This window comes from Rattus rattus, chromosome X (assembly GCF_011064425.1).
Source record: "Rattus rattus isolate New Zealand chromosome X, Rrattus_CSIRO_v1, whole genome shotgun sequence".
Lineage (NCBI taxonomy): Eukaryota > Metazoa > Chordata > Mammalia > Rodentia > Muridae > Rattus > Rattus rattus.
In genome coordinates this window covers 73686395-73709271 of record NC_046172.1, presented here as the reverse complement: position 1 = coordinate 73709271, position 22877 = coordinate 73686395, and the positions used below count along the sequence as shown (strand labels likewise).

At 35.1% G+C, this 22877-nt stretch overlaps 1 protein-coding gene across 1 annotated transcript in view; it reads right to left on the bottom strand.

Annotated features, from left to right (window-relative positions):
• The window catches only part of LOC116888613 (protocadherin-11 X-linked), a 284660-nt gene extending 264170 nt beyond the window's left edge, over nucleotides 1-20490 (bottom strand). Inside the window, exon 1 of the mRNA XM_032889912.1 lies at nucleotides 20169-20490. The gene's annotated coding sequence lies outside the window, so the exon portion shown is untranslated. The remainder of the gene's footprint in view (nucleotides 1-20168) is intronic.
• Between the last annotated feature and the right edge of the window lie 2387 nt (nucleotides 20491-22877).

The window sequence follows — 22877 nt, the reverse complement described above, 5'->3', positions numbered from 1 at the left end:
ACAACAGATTTTTTAAAGTAAGAAAATATTTTTATATGTTTCAACTTAATATGGTCAAGACTTTCTAATATTTAATCTCCTACCTAAATAATTACTTAAATTAAGAAATATTTACTCCAGTATCTGAGGAATACAACAACTAGGTGTATAAGAATGTTTTTCATACCCATATATATTAGTAAACATGGGGAGACTGTCTAAATGTGTGAGCTTTCTTGATGCTGTAATATTGGTGTAGGTAAGAAGTCAGATGTTTAGACAAGCAAAGAAAAAAATATTTATCCAAGAATTATTAAACAGACAGTCAAAATAGAAATGGTAGTAATGACAATTGTAAAGTAAAAAGGAATAAAAAACATTAGTCTATGCTATATACAGCAAACCAAACTAAAAGAAAGGTGGCAAAGACAAGCCAGGAGAAAACTTGGCCTAGTATCTAGGAAGAAATTTTCCTAGATTGAATTTGGCTGCCTTCCACAGTGGTAGGGCATGGACTGCCAAAAACTATTTAAATAGACATGTTTCTCCGTCGTTTCTAAGTATGCATGTAGGGTGAACAGTTTCATGAGTATAATTTTCTGCATCATTCCCTTTTTATTGCAGAAGACTGTGAAGGACAAAGGATCACTTTCTGAGTTCCAACAAGTTATGGTTTCTCTAGAAAACATCATTTATAGGAAACCAATGATTAATGTGACAATGTATTTGTGAATCATTTAGAATTTTATTGTTTTATTGTCCTAAAGTTATTTAACTTGTTTTGATTGCATTTGCCTCCTCTAAACACTTTTACTTACACTGTTTCTTAAGCTTCCATATTCATTAAATGAAGTACTGTATTTTAGTAAATTCTACTTTTAATAGTTCTTTAAACCTAAAGTTTAAATGGACAGAAATGAATTCAATTAAAAATTAAGAATATTCCTGCAGAAATTATTTGATATAATGTTATATATCGCAACAATATCTATCCACATTTAGATTTATATATCAAAAAATTTTAATTTAAAATTGTATTTTCCACATGCATTCCTATCTCATAGGGTCTATTTTCTGACACATTTTCTTGTAAAAAATATTGTATTTATGACACTCCAAATGAAATTTAGGTGCAACTTACACCGACAAAAGTTTATTTTGAATTGAATTTAAATTTAATAATTAAATGTGATTTATCCTATTCTCTTTTCTAAACAGGAGACAGGACAACAACTATCTTGGAAAATGATAATTAGTTATTCACTTACTGGGAACCTACATTTTTACTTGGGTTTGTCTTTTTCTCTATAAAATGTAAATCAATTAGACTTTAGTTTTAAAAAGAAACTAGTGCTATGTGCCCTTGGGGACCAGAGGCATTGGAGGCCTTGCTGTTGGAACTACTGTCAGTTGTGAGCTTCCAGACAAAGCTGTTGGGAACTGCAGAATTATCTGGAAGACCAGTCCAACCACTTAACCACTGAGCTAGCCCTCTATCCCACAACACATACTCATTTTAGTTTTAATAAATTCTTTTTCTTATATTACTTATCTTTAAAGTGTTATCCAATAACTATATACTATCGTATTCAGTTTATTAACGTCATGTATAGAAAAATGTGTGTGTGTGTGTGTGTGTGTGTGTTTCTGAATCAACTGAGGAAAAAAAAGAAACAAATGTAGAGTATAAGGCAATTAGAGTTTCCTTTATAAGCCCAAGATATTATAAATTTTGGCCACTCTCACAGGCACATTAACCCCTCTGATCTATAATGTATGAGGTTTACTACTAAGGCATTAAAGAGATACTAGTGAAGAAAAATATTATTTGTAATTGATTTTATAGATGAGAACTAAAACTAGCTTTCTATTTCTCAATTTTTACATATTCTAGTTGTAATTTTTACATATATGTGTGTAGTAACCATTTGTCTAAATAAAAATAATGAACATATTTATTCATGCCTCTCCCATAGATACTAATGTCTAATACGTGCATATTGTATCTCTAGAAGGGTAGTTATAAAAATACTTAGAAGCAAACTTTATTACATAATTTCTCCTCAGATTTTAGTGAATTTATATCTAACACTTAATTTAAAGACTAAGTAATGTATTATCAGTGTTTAACATGCTAACCCATGAGTTTAAGCATAAAACATTGAAAACTTGTAGTTTTTAATTCTCAATGATTTCATGTTTATATGTATAGTTACTTAGAGAATACATTATTGACTAATGTAATATTTAATTTCACCAGGAAAACTCTATGTAGTTCTTGAGAAATTAATAGTAAGCAATGTGAAAATCCAAAAGATCCTTTCCCCAGTGAATCTTTAGAAAACATTTTCAAATCACATTCACCATAAACCCCAAAAACTTTGAGGTGCTTCCTCTTCAAAACAGTCATCTGATTTAACAAATCTCACATTCTTAAAAGCTCAGCAACGTTGAAAAGAAATGGTTTATTTAGCAATGCACCATATAGTTATGACTTATTAAATTATTAACTTAATAATACAAATTACAACTTTTAAATGTCAGAAAATATAATGATTTATACTTAAAATGATGGGTTTTCATCAAATATCTATGCAATGTGTTGAAATATTGTACTAAATATTTAATTTAATGTTTCGTTATTTTGAAATTTTCAAATAATTAAAATGCATACAAAACCTTAAAAAGACTAATCTTTACTGGATTGATTTTCTAGATTCTCTCTCTCTCTCTCTCTCTCTCTCTCTCTCTCTCTCTCTCTCTCTCTCTCTCTGTGTGTGTGTGTGTGTGTGTGTGTTCTGAGTGTATGATATGGGTACCATAAGAAGACATTGGATCATCTGAGCCAAAGTCACAGGTTGCTGTGGGTCATCCAATGTGGATGCTGACTATCAAATAGTTGTCTTCTGTAAGAGCAGCAAATGCTCTTAACCACTGAGCAATTTTTCCAGCCACAGGAGGAAGTTTAGATAACCTATCCATTAGAAATCTCTTATGACACAATTATAACAAATTGGGTATAAATGGTTTTTAAAATCTGTTCTTAATCTAGACTTTATGTATTAATATAAGTTAATATATAGTATATATTAGAGAAAATATTACTAACAGAATAACATTGAATATTTGTCAGAAAAACAAAAAATTTAGATACTTTCCTAGAACTAATTTTAAGGTTGTTATGTTTCACAAAATTTTAAAAGTTATCTGAATATTTTGCTTTCAAGATTTTAAAGTATTGGTACAAGAAAGAAATGATTATGCTTACCTCCAGAATGAGATTCTACTTGAGCAAAGTTTCACAGTGCTGATTTCACTTCTTTGTGTTTATCAATCTAAGTCAACTGTGTTCAATATTCATTTTAAATAATTATTGCACCATAATGTTAATTATTTAAGATAAAACAAACCCATTTCTTAGAAGCCTATTCTTTTTCAGCAAGAAACAAAGAGGGAGTGGATCTGGAGGAGTGGGAGAGGAGGAGGAACTGAGGGGAATAAGAGTGAAAATTGTTATCAGTGTATGAGAAAATAGTTTATTTTAAATAAATGAAAAAAATCTAAAAATATTAAATGAAGCAAATGAAAGATATTTTATCTTTTTACTAATAATTGTTCAATATATAGGAATCAGTATTTTTCTATTTAGCTAATATGCCCTAAAGATATGATTTAAAAACTATGTTTCAATGTATTTCACTTGACTTAAGTATAACTATAAACTGTTACTTGGACAATCAGGCATATATATATATATATATATATATATATATATATATATATATACTAGTTAACTTGGAAGAAAATCAGTTGACATAATTGTTGTGGGGCTGAGGAGATGGCATAGTGGTTAAGAGTACTGACCATTCTTCCCAAAGACCCCAGATCAGTCCCCAGTACACACATGATAACTCAGAACTGACTGTAAAGCTGTAAAGCCAGTTTGGCAATGCACATGAACTACAATTAATTATTTTTAAAAAGGTTTAAAAATAATAAGTGATTCAACCAGATGTGGTGATATGTATATAGATTGTAAATAAGATTAATTCTTCTCTAGGCTTCACAAAAATATTACTTACTTAGGTATGTGATGTTATGGGACATCTTGTCCCTCCTATATTTATTCCAGTGTTGTAATGTATCAGGATTTCTAAACAAGAATTTGACTTGAAACCTATTATTTTAACCTAAAATTTTCCAAGTGAAACCATTAGAAATAAACATGGTTGAGTACTCATAGATCAAGCAAGCCAATTACAAATGAAATATAAATGTTTTAATCTTTGATGAGAAAGATCACAAGGTAGTTAGGATTTTCATTATATTAAATCGATTAAGTTAACTAAATTTCTTAAACTGATTAAGATAATTAAATATTAATATGTTCTGTTGTAGTTTGTTACAACAAAAGTATGATCTATTACAACAAAAATAGAACAAAGAAAGGAGAAATCTAGTTTAACAAATCATTAAAATATGTACGTTCACATTTTCCAGAATATAACTAAAATTTTAAATGACATGGAATTTTATAGATATAGAATATTTCTCCTGTAATTAAAGTATCCAGAAGAAAAGGGAATATTCAGTATAAACATTGAAATTGTGATTTTTTTCCTTGGTATTCTACAACTTTAATATAGTATTGTAGCTGACAATTGAATAGTAAGAAATGCATGTCTATATAGAAAAACAAATTAAAATGCAATGTTCTTGTGAATAGCTAATATTCAATTAAATTACATATTTTATGTTAACAAATATAATTATAATTTTATTCTGGCTACAAGTGAGTTTAGAAAGTACAACGGATTCATGGCATTGCCATTTTCTGTCTTCGTACTTTATTAAGTCTCAGCTTATGCACTTATAATGTAGAGATAATTAGAAACCTCCTACTCACTTTAGGTACATATATAAGGACCTACAATTTAAACCAAAAGAGGAAGACTTTGATTAATTTGAACCAAAAGAAATATGTAAACTTGAAGTTCAGAAGATTAAATTAGTTAGTGAACTTGAAAAATATTAGTTAAGTGAAAATATAATCAAGTAACAATTAATTTTCAGTTTCTATAAAATATTTTGGAGAACTGTCATATCAAGTGACTAAGAAAATGATACTGATAATTATTACTTTCTTTAGTCACATAACATTTTTAACATTTTACTGTTTTTTGTTAGCTTCTGAAAAATTGATCTTTTACTACATAATAAATATTTTGTCTTTAATAAATTTGAGAAATATTTGTCATTTTATATGAAAATAAAAGTATCAAAATTTTTTCTGTGCTTAGTAAGCACTCTACTACTTCAATACAAAAATTTTAAAATTATCTTGGAACGAAAATTGATGACATTTACGTTATTTCTTAAGTTTCTTTTAAAAATATATACTATAATATACACTATAATCTACTATACTCTAGTAAAGAAAAGAAGATTTGAGAAAGGGGAGACAAAGATGGCAAAGAGAAGTTTCCAGAACTAATGAATATTCTTGTTAATATTCTTTATGTTGATTATGAAAATCTTTTATATTTTAGATAAATTTGCTTTTCATGTTCTCCTGCCCAACCTCTTACTCCATGTCTCAGGATACAAGCCAGCACTGAGCTCATTTTAAACCACCAATTTAAAACTAATCTACATGTCTGCAGCTGTAAAATAAAGAGTCAATCAAACAAAAACAAGTACAGTAAAACATTTGTAAGTGGTCACAGAGCATATGAATGAAAAGTTTGTGATTCAAAATCAAGTATTTCTGAGATTACAACTTATCTGAAACTCAAAAAAAAAAAAAGACAAAAGACAAAATATAACTTAGAGTGCTTGATTTTACATTTAACCAGAAGTTGTGAATTTGTTTTTTTATAAAAGTGTGACCTTTGAAGGTATGCCTGCTGAGCAAAAGTTTGCGACTTTGATTTCATTTCATCTCTATTAAAAGCCCTAATCGTGATTTGAGACAATTTTTAGCGAAGAGAACAAAACACATTTTAGAGGTCCAGGGAAAATATTTCATTTTCTGTAAATAAGCAAAACTTAAGTTCTATACATTGAAAGAATAGTAATTTTAATGTACATTAACATTTTACATCAATATATTTGGGGGGGTCTTAAGTACAGAGACAGGAGATTAAAGTTGAGGTGAGTGATGGTGATGGTACAATGCAAGTCTGTAAGTCAGACACTTAAGATGCTAGAAGGTAGATTACAAATTTAAGACTAACCTTGTCTATGCCGAAAACTTCAAACTAGTCTGTAATAGATGGAGAGTCCCTATATGAAAAGAAAAAGAAAACGAGAAAAACAAAAGAATGCAAAACAAACAAAAACAAAACTAAAAATATCAGTTGGGATGAGTAGAAAACTGTCTTTTGCATTGATGAACTATATACTGCAATACAGCAAAGAGAAATTTTAGTAAATCTTAAATTGCTGCCTAAAACGTCATTTGGGAAATATATCTATCATTGATATCAAAACTATTATAAATCCATTATACTGTCTTATACAGTTTAGATTTTGTTCAGAGTGGTAGTAAATATTTTTTAGGTATTTGTTCAAAAACACCCATTACTTAACACCTAACAAACTTTACTATTCAAATCTGTGACTAAAACTAATTATTGCAGTTGGGAACATTTCAAGAAGTATAATAAATATGCAATGCTAGACCATCATTGAAACAATTTTTCAACTTTTGTTATGTCACTTCAAACATAATGAATCCATCTTGAAAGTCATAGACCTCAATTGAGTGTCATGGCTCCTTACATTTGAATAGTAGTTGTGGGTTTTTTAATGAAGTTATTCTCAAAAAACACATGTTATATATGCTGACAAAAATCTCCCACTGGTGACTTTACTACAAACAATAAGAAAATAAAATAAATTATGGATTCAAAGGTATGGCATAATATATAGAAATATTCACTTTACTGAAATAGTTTTTATTTTCTCTTTTCAGAGCCACCTACAAATGAGAGGGGGGAAAAATAAAAACCCACCAGTTAATTATTGTTACTTATGAATTACATCAGAGTACTTGGTAATTCAGTCAAACCTGAGAATCTCATCACAATTTAGAAAATTTTATTTTGCAAGAAAATATTAGATCTAATATAAATAAATAACATATATTTCATCCAATATGATACCAATATATATGGTATCATCCAATACATATAAAACCGCATCTTAGGGCTGGTGGGGAAAAATCCCACATCTTTTTCTTTTCTTTATTTTTGAAAAATTTTATCACTAAACTTTTTATGAATAAACTATCAGTAACCTATAATACAAGCTGTATGACAGGGCAATCATCTTCATGAACTGGAGTACTTTCTTAAAGCAATGTTGTGACCTAAGGAAGTCATTTGACAACCTGGGAAACCTGTTTACTTTATTTGGCAAAAAAAAAAAAAAAGTGGAGCTGCAGTTTAATATTTATTACTAATATTTGGCTCTCGAAATATAAAGAGCATGTTCACAAATAAGTATTAATAACAATGTTACCTGAAATAACTGCACTTTTAAAGAAACATTACAATAGGGATAGGTTTGCCCTTTTGTTTAATTTAATAGCACTTAGAATATGTGTCATTGCTTATACTTTTAAATGTACTAATTATCTCAGGAGATTCGTTAAAGAAACTAAACAAGGCTCACTTCTCCATCAACAAAAGTTATTTTTGCAATGTCTTCTAATAATCTAGTTCCTCCAAGGGAAAACACAGTGTGATTTCCCAGTGGGTGAAATTATTCACCCTACATAGTTAACTATTGTCACTAAAATCTACACAATGGAAATTCTTGAATATGTTTTAAATAAAATGCAAAATGTGAATGTGAATCTTCTTAATATTCAGTGTTGCAAGCATTGCCAAAACACAGCTGTAGAACACACACACACACACACACACACACACAGAGAGAGAGAGAGAGAGAGAGAGAGAGAGAGAGAGAGAGAAAGACTTTCTGCATGTTTGTTTTTGTTTGTTTTGATTTATTTTAAACATATGGTAAGCTAATCCATAGCTGTAATATATTTTCTTTTTTTTTTTCAAGTACTCTTTCCCCGGCCTACTCTCTCAAATGGGTGCATCTTTACAGAGAAGAAACTCCAAGGATCTTGGCTCTGACTTCTGAACACATTTTAAACTGCAGCAATTTTTTTCTCTCATTCAGTTAGATTGCATCCTTGTTTTCTAGTATATTGTGTATAACTTGTAATTATATAATTATGTTATCACATGGTATAAATTTCTAAGACTAGGAATCATACCTTAACTACACTTAATAAAACTCAAGGTTCTAGGTTTGTAGTTCATTCCTGAAATCTAGGCACATGAGAGACGAAGACAAAAAAGCTCAACTTCACCTCTGGGTTATATAATGTAGTGGGTTACACACTGAGATGCTGTCTCAAAAAGAATTGAATAAGTAAATTACTCAATAAGTTATCTCCATGATTTCTAATATAAACTCAAAGCTCTTAAAGCTCATTTTCTTTTCTTTAATATGCAAGGCTACTTAATTTTACCTGAACATAAAAAGAGTATGTTTATTAGTTGAGAGTATTAATATTATTTCCTGTCTATGGGACTGAAAAGGTATGTGATCTTAAAAAAAACTAAGTCTGGGTTACTTTTCACAAAATATATAGTATCTGCAATATCCATGTTGCAAAATCATTGTGAGATTCACATGTAATAAAGTCTGGAATACCATAAAATCAAGAAAAAAACATTTTAAAATGATAATATAATCATTCATACAGCTAATGCTAGCTGCCAGAAAGATTGTTTCTTACAACAAAGAGATGATATTTCAAGTAGAGTAGCACCCTTTCTCCATGGCTTTGGGTTCCATGGGTTGGTTTAGTTACCTATGGACAATCAAAGTCAAAAATGTTAATGTATTTCAGAAATACTTCATAACTTTACTCCAGTATCTTTTTAATTGTTCTGTAGTATCACATATTTTTCTTAATCTCTTATAGGCTTACATTTTTAAATCGGACATTATTTTTAAAAGGAAATATGCTATTTATGCTGTTATAAGCTCTCTAGAAGATACATAGCAACAGTTTAGGCTTAGCATTATTAAGTAATGTTAAGAGTAATGAAATCCAAGGCAATTTTGGCAGACACCCAAGTTCATTTAGCACTTGCAAAAAACATTTTAATCCAATTGGCCCTGTAGTTCACAGGGATCCTCAAGTTGCTACCAAACAAGCTCTGCTGTTGCTATTACATTATCTGAGCTCCAAAAAGACAAATGGTCTCATTGATAAGATGGTGACTTGTGGTGCCACAATTAAGACAGCCACATCATCTTTGAGGGGATTTTTTTTTTCAATAAACACCATCAGATCACATTGTGCTTCTCCCCAAACACAATTTAAAATTTTATTTCTGACTTAATACGTGTAATGAATGCTTCATTTTAATGCTGCTTCTGTAGCATGATAAGCTGCACAGAAAAAAGTAGAGCACCGACTTTTCTTCTATAGTCTGAATAGGAATTAAAGTTTTGCTCAGAATAAAGAGCTATCATACTACCTTCTGAGGAAAAGAAAAGTTGTGATGAAACTATCACGTGTCTAGTTTACCATTTCTTCCCAGCTTTTAGGAATTTTTTTGTAATGGTGGATAGCAAAGAAAAATAAAAGCTCTCTCACTGTCATTTTTGGCGTTCTTGTTCTGCTAAGTGTCAGATACTTTTTTTTAATAAGGAAAAAGGAAAACTTTAATGTCGAGATGAGAAAATTCAATTCGTGGCTCTGAAATACAAATGACTCAATGACACGTTCATTTAAAATATTTTATAGTGCTAGAAAAATGGTTCAGTGAATAAAAGTACTTACTGTGAAGCCTGATGACAAGAGTTCATACCTCACACCAAAGTAGCAGGACTTCTGAAAGCATTTTTTTTTTATTTTTACACATGTCAAAATGTGCATGCATGCATACACACACACACACACACGCACACAATATTAGAAATCACTGAGATATTTTATAAATGAATACTTTCAAGGAACTATACCTTGTTAAAAATAGTTACGGCTTTAAGGTTACTTTGAAAATGTTTAAAATATTGTCAAACTGTTGATAATGTTTGTTCAATGGCTTTCAGTTTCTAAGCAATATAAATGCATGCATGTGCAGCTGGTGAAAAAGTTAGGCAAATGATGAACTAGAGACTGGTTGTCTTTCTCATGGCAGGTTTACCTAAATTACTTAGGCCGGAGATTAAGATAAATTTTAATATCAAAATGCAAATAATTATACAGTTTGTTAATTTTTGAATGTGTAATACATTGCACAATAACTCAAATTTATTGATTTTTAAAATTATGCAACTTTTGGTTAATTTCACCTTGGTCATATTTACATGAAAATAAATTAGCTCCTTTCTGCTCTGTGTGGGCTGAGGTTTAGCAGCATTAACATGCCCACAGTGTTTTTTAGAAATGCAAAATTCCAGATCTCATTCACAGCTACTGAATCAAAATTTGCATCTTAACAAGATTTCTAGTTTAAAGGTCTGAACAGTAAAATTTGAGAGGTACAGAAATAAAATGCACCTTCCTAGAAACCAGAGTTTAAAATAACAAGTCATTAGCAGAGATCTTGATTGATTACAAATTGTCTTCTAGCTGTATTTTAAAGTACTGCGTTGTTGTTATACAGTTATACATTTTGTGGCGCATTAGCCTTACATTCCATTGCTTTAAACTCTTGAAAATAATTGTGAGGGGCTTCTAACATGCATAATGTTCAATTGATTTGTTATCGGTTCCATGAAAATTTCTGCTTAACATTCCTTCCTTTATTAAATGGACAGTACATACTATAACTACTGTATCTAGTGATTGTTAGGAGTAAGTTCATAGGATATGAAAAACTTCAAGCTAGGAGAGCTGTATGAACTGGGCCTCAATTGAAAACCAAGGCGACAGGGGTACTAGAGTTAAACTGAGCACATTATTTTCTGATTTAAAAAATAAAAAATGGTTGCAGCCTGATTAAATGTTTTTGTGTTGCTTCTTTATACAGTACATTTTCATGTAAGTGTGTGTGTGAGTGTGTGTGTGAGTGTGTGTGTGTGTGTGTGTGTGTGTGTGTGTGTGTTTGTGTGGCACCACTTACTTGGCTTCTCTTTAAATGTAATGAAGTCTTCTGTTTTGGCTGATGTTTTAACCTAGTAAGCTACAATCATATCAAACTTAAGGTATTCTAAACATATAATATTTGAAATGAGAAAGAGAGAATCCACACAGGCAGTTTTAAAAAGATTGCATATTTCTCGCTGGACTAAAATCTAAGTCCCATCACTTAACACTCCAGTTGTTCTTTCATCTCCATTTGATTTCCTATTTCCTCTCCCACTTTCTCCTTCTCCAAAGAAAATATAGCTGTACAAGGTTATTCCTGAAAGGAAAGGAAATTTTGCTTTGAAATATTTTGCCTGCCTACTTTTTTACCTGACACTCTCTAGTGATACTCTCTAATACTCAGCATACACTTTGACACACTGCATGGTTAAATTTTATTTTCTAAAACACTGAAAATCTTTCCAAAGTTATGTTTGAGCCTTCATAGAAATGTACATTTAAGTGTGCATGGTAAATATGTACTGATAAAAATAAACCAATTATTACAGAGCTTGTGTATTTTAGCTATCTGTAGTAAATGGACATTTCAGGCCACGTTAAAAATATTTATGTATTTTAATGTGTTAATATTTTATTCACTTGTTCTAAATATCAGGTCATTATATAGTGTATTTTATAACATAATATTTACAATGCAAGAGCAATTAACAGCCTCAATTTAAAAGAAAGTGTTGAACACAGATCTGAGTCAAAATAGGAAATTGCTTAGTTTAATAAAGCTACATATTTAACTTCTGATACACACACACACACACACACACACACACACACACACACTTGTATTTGAGCAAATGTACTTAAACAGTTGGATGCAACAATGTCTTAAAATTCTAAGTACACTGGAAAGTAGGAAAGATGTATCTGTCAATCTACCATGCAATATCTTATATGAACTCCTGGAGAATTCACTCCACATTTGTGAGCTGAAGGTTTTAGATTTAATATTTTTGGTCTTTGACATTTCCAGAGGCTCTGAGACCTGTCCTAGACTTAGTGTGCTATAATGTAAAGAGTGACATTCAACAACTATGTGTCGAATTCATTTTAACTTAAGTATTCATTACGTCTTATTGCAGATGTTAATTGCTCCTGACCTGTCAATATATAACCTTCTTAAAGTCGTTAATTTCTTAAATCTAAGGGCCATCTGTCACAATGCAGTTCAACTGTCACATGCAATGCATTACAATGCTGAAGGAGCCACAGCAGTTTTGGTATCAATGGTTAAAGACTCAAAGCAGTGAAGGTAGTAATGCTTACAAAGCCAAAAGACAAGGACAGATATTGTATGTGCTGCCTTTTGTGAACCGTCACAAGACAGGTGTTTTTTGCAAAGGACCTTGAAGTAATTTACAGCTCCTTCATTTTCCATTTGAGGAAACTAGTACAGGGAGCTTAATTTATTTGCTCAAGGCTACCCTGTATACACTAATAACTTATAAAATACCTGATGTTCACATAATTTGAATAAATCCCTGCTCTCACTTACCACGTCAAAATCCAGAGGAAAATATTTGTAACCCTGAAGACAAAACAATGTATTTGCATATTAGAAGCTTAATGTTTTTTGTTTGCTATGATACAAACCCAAACAAGATTAACACTCATGTGCTTCAAATATGGTATGTCTAAAGAAAAACACTACTTAAAAATCATTGACAACTTTTTCCAAAAAAAGAAAAAAAAACACACATAGAAACATAAGATGTCTTGCAAACATTGTGAATTAAGAGATAGCACTAAATATTTACTACATTAAATGGACTCAAACTTAATGGAGTGGTATTATGATGGATCATAATTTGAACTCTTCCTATAAATAAAATGAAGGGAATGTTTTAACTGTCTGGAATGTATACTATTACCACATCAATAGTCCTACTATTTTATGAGGTACTTTTCACAAGATCAATATACAAAGTCACTAAATGGAATGAAAATACAATGAAAGCAGCCAAGTAACAAATTTGTTTTAATACACATAAAGGTACTCATATTTGAATTTTTATTTTTTTAATCTAAGTCTCTTTTTTGCTTTTTTTTTACATTCAAAACTTGAATAAAATAAACTCATAGAAATAGGACAAAGCAAGACAGAATCCAAGGAAAAGTCCTAGCTTAAAGACTGAAAACCAGCAATTTTTTTTAACTTTTACTGACTGGATAGCTTTAACTAATGTCACTTGCCTGACCGTCAGAGAGGAAATCAGGAAAAACTATGTCTTCCATTTTCTATTCTGTTTATGTGGTACTAGAATTAATAAATACATTTAAAATAATATAAATATACAGAATGCTGTACATATTGAACAAGTTAAAAGAACAAATCAATTTGTGGAAAGAAGTAATAGTTGACTTTCATTTTATATGACGTTAGCAAATGAACTGCAAACCAATTTAAAAATTCAGTTTGTATTCTAATTACAGTATATTGACAAGCTACAAGAAATGTTAAATTATCAACACAATTTAAATTGAATAAGGAAAAATCTGATTCTAGGATATCTTTTCCTTCTTATTACTTTGCTCATTTTATTATACAATCATCAACATTCTAGATGAATGGATTATGTGGATAAACATTCTTTCATATTTTTGATGGAAGTGAAACTATAATCATTGTCATTTTAGCTTTAAAAACTACTTATCAATATTTACAGCACTAGAAATATTCATTTAAATTCTTGAATAATTGATGATCTTCGGGATGTAAACAATAATAGAAGCACTTATGATTTTGGCAAACCATTCTTTTAATTCTAAAACATAATTGAAGAGGCCAATCTTTTCACTTTTATTTGGCTGTTAATAAAAATGCAGTCTTTTATGTAAACAACAAAATCTCTAAGACAATTTCAAGCTAAACTAGTTTTCCTCTATTGATAAGTCTGTGTTTTATCATTGATGCTGCACGGCATATAAATCTTGAAGAGATGTGTCATATAAATCAGAGATTTTTGCTTTTTCAAACCATATTTTAGATATGCCTTTTATGATTAACTTCGGCCAAATAATTACACCATTTTCAAGCATGGTAAGTTTAAATATCATAAGCAAATCTATAATGTCAAGAAATCTTACCTAATTTTCTTCATTCTGGACATTGAATGATCAATAAAGTCTTCAGATAACAAAACTCTGCTCAGACAATGACAAGTAATTCAGAATGTTATAAAGAAATTTAATGAGTATAAACAAGTGGAGTCATTATATATTTTGCTTTCCCCAAGATAAAATTCAAATGTCTTTGATGAAAATAAAATGTAGATTGTATGACATATTTTTCTTCCCTCTTATTTCCCAACAATATTGAGCCAAATTTATAAAACATAGAATAACATGAGAATCATTTCCTTTTCTTCATATATGTATATATATACAAATATATACACACATATATATATATATAGTGTGTGTGTGTGTGTGTGTGTGAGAGAGAGAGAGAGAGATAGAGATAGAGAGAGAGAGAGAGAGCGCTTCTTTTATCTCTGGGTATGGTACATAAATATGTTAATAGAAACAAAAATTGGAAAAAGCTTATCTCGTCTGGGATCCTGAGGATGGAGCAGGAAAGAAAATTATTATTACTAAAACCAGTAAAAGAAATGACTCATGAGAAGAGGACACACCAGAAAGGACAAAATGCAATGCAACTGTGTAAAAAATGTGTAGTGCACAATTATATACATTTGGAATACCACCAATGCACAATTTTTAAATTCCCTAAATACAACCAACAGAAAACAGGCATGTACAGACATCATACAAATCCAATAAATCAAAGGAGTTCTACTAAAAATCTTGTTTGAAATTAAAGCAGCAAAAGACACAGAAACAATATTAAGTCATCTTGATGCAGTAAATTTTACATATTTGTAAACAATTTTGAAGCAGGAGTTTTTCTTTCTTTCTTTCTTTTTTCTATTTATGGAAAGTTATTGGAGTTATTGGAGAGGCTAAGGTACCTAATGGGCAGTAGGATTTTTTTTTTTTAAAAATGGAGATTAATTAATCCAGAAATAAAGCAGTGAAGGAAAAGTGAAAAGTAAAACAGGGTACTGTTGCTTGCTACTGTATAAAGGACGGAAACAATATTTAACAAGTCTAAACCTGGCATTAGGGAGGGAGCTGAAGTAAGGAATGGAAAAAGAAACGATGCAGGATGATGAGAGGGTTCACGGATGTGTGTGAAAATGGAGTGTGGTGGGCAAACCTGTGCTTGTAAATGGTAAAAACATGCAGATGTCTAGAACAAAAGGTCTTAGAGACACTCCACTATATTTTGGTGGAAGATGAAGTATATACAAGATTGGGACAGGAAAGTGCAATTAGTAAAATTATATAAGTATGCAGATAATAAAAGGGAAACTATTTTCCCCACAGTAGCCTTCCTTTTTTATTTTCTATTGCAATTCATCAAATTATTTAATATAATTTTAAGTGCATTTCATAAACCACTCACTGCAAGATATTTCCTCCTTATTTTATTATAACATCGTTTCCTGATAAATCCTCAAAGGTGGACAAAATCTACAAATTACACATACTTGTTAGCTCCACAGTAAGCCACAAATTCCTGTCACCATCCTTTCTTAACAACTTTATTCTCTAAAACCATCCATGTCTGCTTGTTGGCTCCCAGTGACTAGGTATGACTATTTTTTATAGTCAAGAAAACATCCATTTTTTCTTATGAACCTCCTAACCTCGCAAAAAATTAATCCCTCTGTTATGAACAATTAGAGCATTCACCACATCATATCAAAATGTTATGAGAGTCTCCTAGCTTAAATAGGCCTATGCCAAATTTTGCATAATCTCTTTTGGATTCTTAGAGTCTGGCACTTTGGTACAATAGTTGACTAATTCATGTTTGTGGATTCTTTGGTGAACAAATGAATGTCATCTTTCAAATATGTAAACCGAGATTATTGGAGGGAATTGACTTTCAGGTCTTCATCCCCTGTATAGTTTTCTTTTCCACTAATAGAAAACGTGGCAACCATACGTATTTCCTGAATGTAGTTCAAAGCCAGTGGCTTCATCAGTCTTCTTGTCTGTATACCGTCCTGTGCTCCCCCAAGAATCTTTTAAATCTTGTCAAAAAGCTATTGTGAACTGATCCCATAAAGGGGGAGGGGGAGACAGACAATTTTTTCCTTTTAAAATACCTTACCAGATTTCTTCCTGACAACAAAAATAAGGAAGCTTATTATCAGGAATTTCTATCTTGCATAAAGTTTTGAATACCAAGAGAAAAAATAATATGAAGCCTGCATCCTCTCAGCTAGGCCTTCCAGCTGCAGAAACCCAACATTAAGGACATCCATCACAACAGCACTTGGGTGATAAAGGGAGGGTGGGTCTTTAGCAAATGATTGAGCTCTAGAAAATGAATGTGGTTTTATGCTTGATCTGAGTTCCCTTCTTCCTGCATTTCAAACGCACAGCAGCTCTTAAGTTTGCGGGAGTGATATATCATGTAAGGAACGTTGTGTCAAAGGAAAGAAAGGGGGGCAGTAGAAAACCCATTTACAAAACGGAAGCTAGTGTGCAATTCCCCTCTGCCTTCAAAGGAAATGCAGCAGCAAAGCAATTTGTTGTGATCCCCTAGAATCTAATTTCCTCAAGAATGTGACAGCTGAGGGCTTCAGTTGGTGTTGACATGCCCAGCTTGTGTCTCTTTCCTATTGCCTTGTACCAATTGAAACCTGCTCACTGGGATCCTTCTGAGGTAAAGAATAAATTGTTCGTACCTGGCGATCAAAGGAATTGGTTTTGCTTTCAGGAAAGTGTGTTGTTCCTCAAAAAGACTGGGCACGTTATAAAGGGAAATAAGGTAGGCTTCTGTCTAGTAAAAAAAAAAAAAAAAAAAAATACTATTCAGGAATCGTCCCAATTTGGCGCATTGGTCTACAGAAGTGACTCCGTAGCCTTGGAATAAAAAGCACCGCAGCTCCTTGCCTGCTGCCAGAGCCAGAAACTGCTCAGTGTTCGACTTCCTATTTCCAGCCTCGTATTTTCATACAAGGACTCCCCCATCCAGAACATTCAATTGTTCCCTTCCCTCTCCACCCCTATCTCCCTGGAGAAAGAACCCCCACACACACACACACACACCACAACCAGCAGCAGCACCACCACCAAGAACTTGCTTCTTTAGGTTGCAGGCAGAGACGGGCAGGTGGGGGATGGGCGGTGGGGGTAAAGATTCTGAGATTCTTACATCTTTACTATTCACCTAGCGTGGAGGGAGTGGGTGGTGCGAGACACGCTGGGATTTCAACCCTGGTACCTTGCCACTAGAGGATTTAATTCAGTGTGAATAAAAAAGGTAAGGGCTGGAACAGAGACAGGCTAAAAGAAGGGAGGGAGGGAGGGCAACAGAGAGAGAGAAAGAGAGAGAGAGAGAGAGAGAGAGAGAGAGAGAGAGAGAGAGAGAGAGAGAGAGTCTGAAGGCCAAGTTCCAAAAGCTCAACGGACCGGCGGCACCTGCAGGGGAGGAGGTGGGGGTCGGCAGCTCTGGAATGGAACCTAGGGACACAGGGCGGCTGCACACCGGGAAGGCGCCCCTCAGGTTGGCCTGCTTCCGCTCCCGACCGGCACTAGTCGCTCGCTCTCCAACCAGCCGGCCGACCCTCACTGGAGCTGACATCATTGCCAGAGAAGGAGGGGCGGCCGGGATGAGGAGGACCCCAGCACGAACTGCGTTCCCTGTGCTCGCTCTCTGAGGCTCTTGCGAGAGGCTTGGCAAACTCAGCGCCCTGGTGGCGGCGCCAGGACTTGAGCTGGGCGCGGCAGTTCTTAATTTAGCAGCAGGAGAAAGGTAGATTTAGACCTTGGCTCCTTCATCTCCTGGTTCTCTCTCAAAACCGCCCGCACACTGCCAGTTCTGCCTCGGATGAACCAAAGACAAGAAAGGTGAAACACGGATACATATTATCAGTTACTTTCTGGGGCTCTCAAAAGCCTACTCCCCCAGCACAAAAACACAGGCAACTATAGCCCTGAAGCTAGAGCCTGGACCATGAGAATTTGAGAATTTGTTTCAAATATGATTAAAAGTGCAAGTCTTCCAAAGTTGCAGAGGCGCTAACCAGCGCACTCCCCCTCCCCCCAACTCCTTTCTTCGATCTTGAGTCACACTTCTTTTACTCCCTTTTTGCTTTCCTTTTTTGTCTTTTCATTTTTCTTCTTTTTTTAAAGGATGACAAGAGAGTTGCTTTAAGTCACCTAGTGTCTTCATCTTTTTGGTGTTGTGCTGTGCTAAGTGTTCAGAATTATCTACCTGCTCCTCAGGTTGTTTGCTGGTTGTAGAGCTAGGACTACACACAGGGTCCTCTAGCCCCTATTTTTTAGCCCTATTGCCCATGGCCTAGATTCTCAAACACTTTTTCACATTGGGTCCATTGTACAGAAACAGCCCCCATCGTGTTATAAATCTGCCTTTGCAAAGTTTCCTCCGTAGTAAGGGAAAGAACAGCATTAAGGTTTTGCTTTCATTGTTTGCTGCTGTTGCTCTTTAATTTTCTTTATTTATTTTATTTTTTTGTCCTAGAACCCCTTCTCTTCCTGATTTACTTTGTTAGTGGGTGCCGCAATGGCGCAAGTTTGAACTCCCAGCCCCCTGAGACATTTTGGAAGGACACCCCGCTCGCAGAGGCGAGTGCTCGCCTGCAGGCGCGCGCTCACATACTCCAAGCGCACATCCCAGTGCCCCGCACCCCAAGCCGCAAAGGCGGCTAACCTAGTGGAGCCTGGAATAAATCACAGGCAGCAAAGGGGCCATCTTCACTCAAACCCTAAAAAGTCTTTCCTTGGGGGAGACACGGAAGCGGATCCTGCCGTGCACTCTGGGACATTGACACCCCAGGGACTAGTCGCTTTGTGACTCTGAGCTCACAGAGAAGTGTCTCCAACAGAGCTATACTGTCCTTGCGCTCTTCCAAAGTCTCTAAAGCAATGTGGTCGCTTTTTAAAGTCACCTTTTCCACTGAAGCTCGTAGCAAGAGACATTTTCGGGAAAGGGACCGTTTTATACATGTTCTAGGAAGATCCTTCTTTTGTGGAGGGAACTGCTTTTTGGGTATCTCTTCAAAAATGCCATGTATTTATGACATAGGTGGGCGTTCTTTTGGCTAAGGAATTCCAAGCCATTTCCCTAGAGAAAAAAAAAAAAAAAAAAAAAAAAAAAAAAAAAGGAACCCTTTTATGTTAGGCTTGACTTTGTAAGTCTTTTTAAACCCCTCAATGAGAAAAGAACACTGGTTTTCAGCTACTGCTTTATAGGAAGTTGCATTTATAAAAGGGGGTCAGAATTCCCCACACCTACCATTTTCACATTCGCTAGGTCCCAGGGCAGGTAGCAAAGGGAGCATACCAGGAAGACCAGTCCCACGGACTCTTGGCGCCCTGCTGTGCGCACAGTTTTCCGAAGCCCTGCGGCAAGGGTCGCTCCCCCACGGGGTTTGCGCCATCAAACCTGGACTCAAATCGGAGCCCCCAGAGAGGAGCGCAGCTGGGCCTGCTTCCAGGATCCACCAGGAAATCACTGCTGGGGCATGGCCCCTCAGCTGGGCTTGTTCCAGGCGTCTCCCCTAAGCGTCTGGGGCGTCAACTCTGCATCCCCACACTTTCCCAGATCAGAGTTTCATTCAGCTTCGCTGAAGCTGGAAGAATCAGTTAAAGTGAAAGACCTTTTTGCACAATCCATATCGGAGAAATTCATTCGCGGACACTTTTCTGACAAAAGTGAGAGTTTTAGCAAAGTAACCAAACCAAGTGGAGGCAGTGCCAAAACATTTTCTTTGGGAGCTCATCTCTTTTTTTTTTTACCTCTAGGGAACAGAACTCAGAAGGGAGGGCACCAATAGCGTTTCTAAAAGCATGCTGTGGTCAACTGTCCAGATCCCAGGCGCAGGCAGTCACCGCGCCTAAGCGCAGGACATGCCATGGGTCCCCAACCTCAGCGGCTCTGGCTCCCGAACCCGATACTTACCTACTGTTTAGACTCCTCTTGAGAAGAATGAAGAGGGGGGACGAAAAAGGAGAAAAAAGGCTTCCGCCCGCTCCACAGAGACTGCGATTGCTGTAGCGGGATCTACCGCCACAGCTCGCAGTCCGCGGAGCAGCTGTTTGTCTTGGAGGTTGGTTGTGAGGCTGGTCTGGCGGCCGGGCCAGCTGGGCTGCCTGTGTCGCCTGAGTAGCTTCTGCCTCCTCGACTCCTTGCACTGTGGTAGCCTGGCTTTCCGCTTGCTGCGCGGGCCGCTGCTGGCTGCTCCGGCTCACAGCTACTCCCGCCCTGACAGTTCGTCGACTGCAAGGAGCCACTGCCAAGCCAGCCCTTTTCAATGGCGAGGGGGAGGGACTAGACAGGAGGGGGAAGGGGGGACAGAAGGGGGGTGAACGAGTGGAAGGCGGGGGGGGAGGGAGGGAACGAGTGTCCTAGCCGCCGGCTGGGAGGGGTTGGCGCAGCACCAACTGATGGGTACCCCCTTTTGTCCCCACTCACTGCAACCCCCATCCCACTCCAGCTCAGGAGGCGGCCTCTCCCAGAGGATGAAGAACCCCAGGAGCGGTGCGGGGGCGAGATTGAGGTAAGCTTGGGAAGTTACGTCTTGTGGCCCAGAGAAGGAAGCGGAATGCGCTCTGCCTGAAAGCTCCTTTATGGGACTGGATGCTTAAGGGGAACACACTGAGCAGAATAAGCAGGGCAAGCATCTCTCCCCCGGGTGGTGCCCCTCTGCTTGCACTTTAGTTCTCCTCTTTAAGTTTCACTCCTTTACATCATCTTACAGAAGTTTGATTTTTCTTGGTATGTGTGCTTTCTTGAGATTCCTCTGTCTCAGTTGACTCCAGCTAGAGAACCAACAACAAGCATTTTCTCATACAAAGGATACTTAGGGCACACTAGGGGAACTAGGGGCAAGAGCCAAAAGAAGTCACTATTTGAGCCAAGTGCCTGTTTCTGAATATATCATATCTAACTGTGAGCAATCTCAGAGACCTTGGCTGCCTGTCCACACACATTCTCCTGTGTGGGGTAGGGTGGAGTGAGAGTGTCTGTGGAGGAAACACAGCGTTTGGCTATCCCAGAGGAAAACTAAGGGTATCATTAAAAGGGTCAGGTCTGAGGGGAAACGGTGGTGTCACTATATGAACAATGCGGTTTGAAAGCAGTAAAGGATACCAGACAAGGAAGTACCCAGTATGGAGCTGCACGCCTAATGCTCGCCAATAAGCTTGGCAGCTCAGTTAGTGAAGCCTGCCTAGCATAGGGTGTCAGGTCTCTGGAGAGCACTAAAGCATCAAAGGTCACTGTGTCAGGTGTGTGGCTCAGATAAGTCATGAATACCAAGAAGCAAAAGTTAATTTCCTACCTATAAAATAGGCTCAAAAACAAATAACACCCAGACCTCTCTGGTTCTAATTTTAAAGAGAAAGTCCTTATATTTACCTAGAGGCCAGAGAATGAGACAGGTGAGTTGTCTGAATTAGCCTGCACAAAATATGTGCATTTTAGAAAATAATCCACTTCCTTTCCTTAATGTGTAGAAAAACTTAGATTTCCCAATCTTCAGTTTAGTTTTGAAAGAGAAAGATGAATTTTGGTTTTTGATTTTTTTTTTTTAGTTTTTTTTTTCCCCTTCTGAAATAAAATGAGAAAAAGTACACTGCTTTCAGGCATTAAAATCTATGTATTCTGTTAATGCTTTCTTAAGATTTCCATCTAAATTTGATGTAAATTTGATTTTAATCTTGTATACTGATGGGAAAATAGAATGAGAGATTGCATCTGCAAAGGAACAGAATATGAAAAAGAAAATAGTCTGCTAGTTATTGTTGGTTGATTTTCTTGAATAGCATTTTTACAGAAAGTTCTTTTGAGGGAAAATTTTTATGAATCCTTGCTCCACTATACCCCACTTTATTTTCCTAACCCCCTTCCAAATTCCAATTGTATTTTTTAACTTTAACTTAAAACCTTGCTTTACAAATTCCTCAAATCTTTTTTGTTGTATTTATTTCTTATACCTGAAGCCACAGCTCAGAGAAACCTCCACACGGCAGTTCAGTGCAGTCTGCGTGAAATAAAAAACAAGGAAGTGTTTTCTTATATTGGTCCAGGGAGACACTTTAGCATTACATTTTATTCCTGTTGTATCTCTGACTTCATTATTCATAGTATCTAGCAGTGCTCTGTTCTCTTTGTCAGAGCAAGGAAATGTGTAGGAGATGAAATCAGATGCTGTCAAATAGTTACTGGTCTGATTCTTGGATGTTGCTCTGTTCGGTGACACTATCATAGGGGATGGCAGTAACTCAATGAAAATAAAATCACTGATTGATCTAGAACAGTGTGGCAAATCTATGTCACGGGGATATTTTCAAAGCACAAATTATTCTCCACAACACCTGTAGTGGGTATCAATCAATTGCTTTCCTAAGATTTCCATCTCAATTTGATGTAAAGGGAGAGAAACAGTAATTAGCTGCTCTTAAAGCTATCGTCATGTCAGAATTATGTTGTTAATGTTATTAACTCGTTCTATAATTCCTCGACCAATGGTCATAAAGCACAGGTAATTTGTATAAGGATTTGATAACATTACGTTTTGTTTCTGGCATTCTGTTCAAAGTGAATTAAACATCCAGCAAATGAATGCTTAGTAGTTAGTATGGATTCTTCTGTAGTATAGAATGAAAT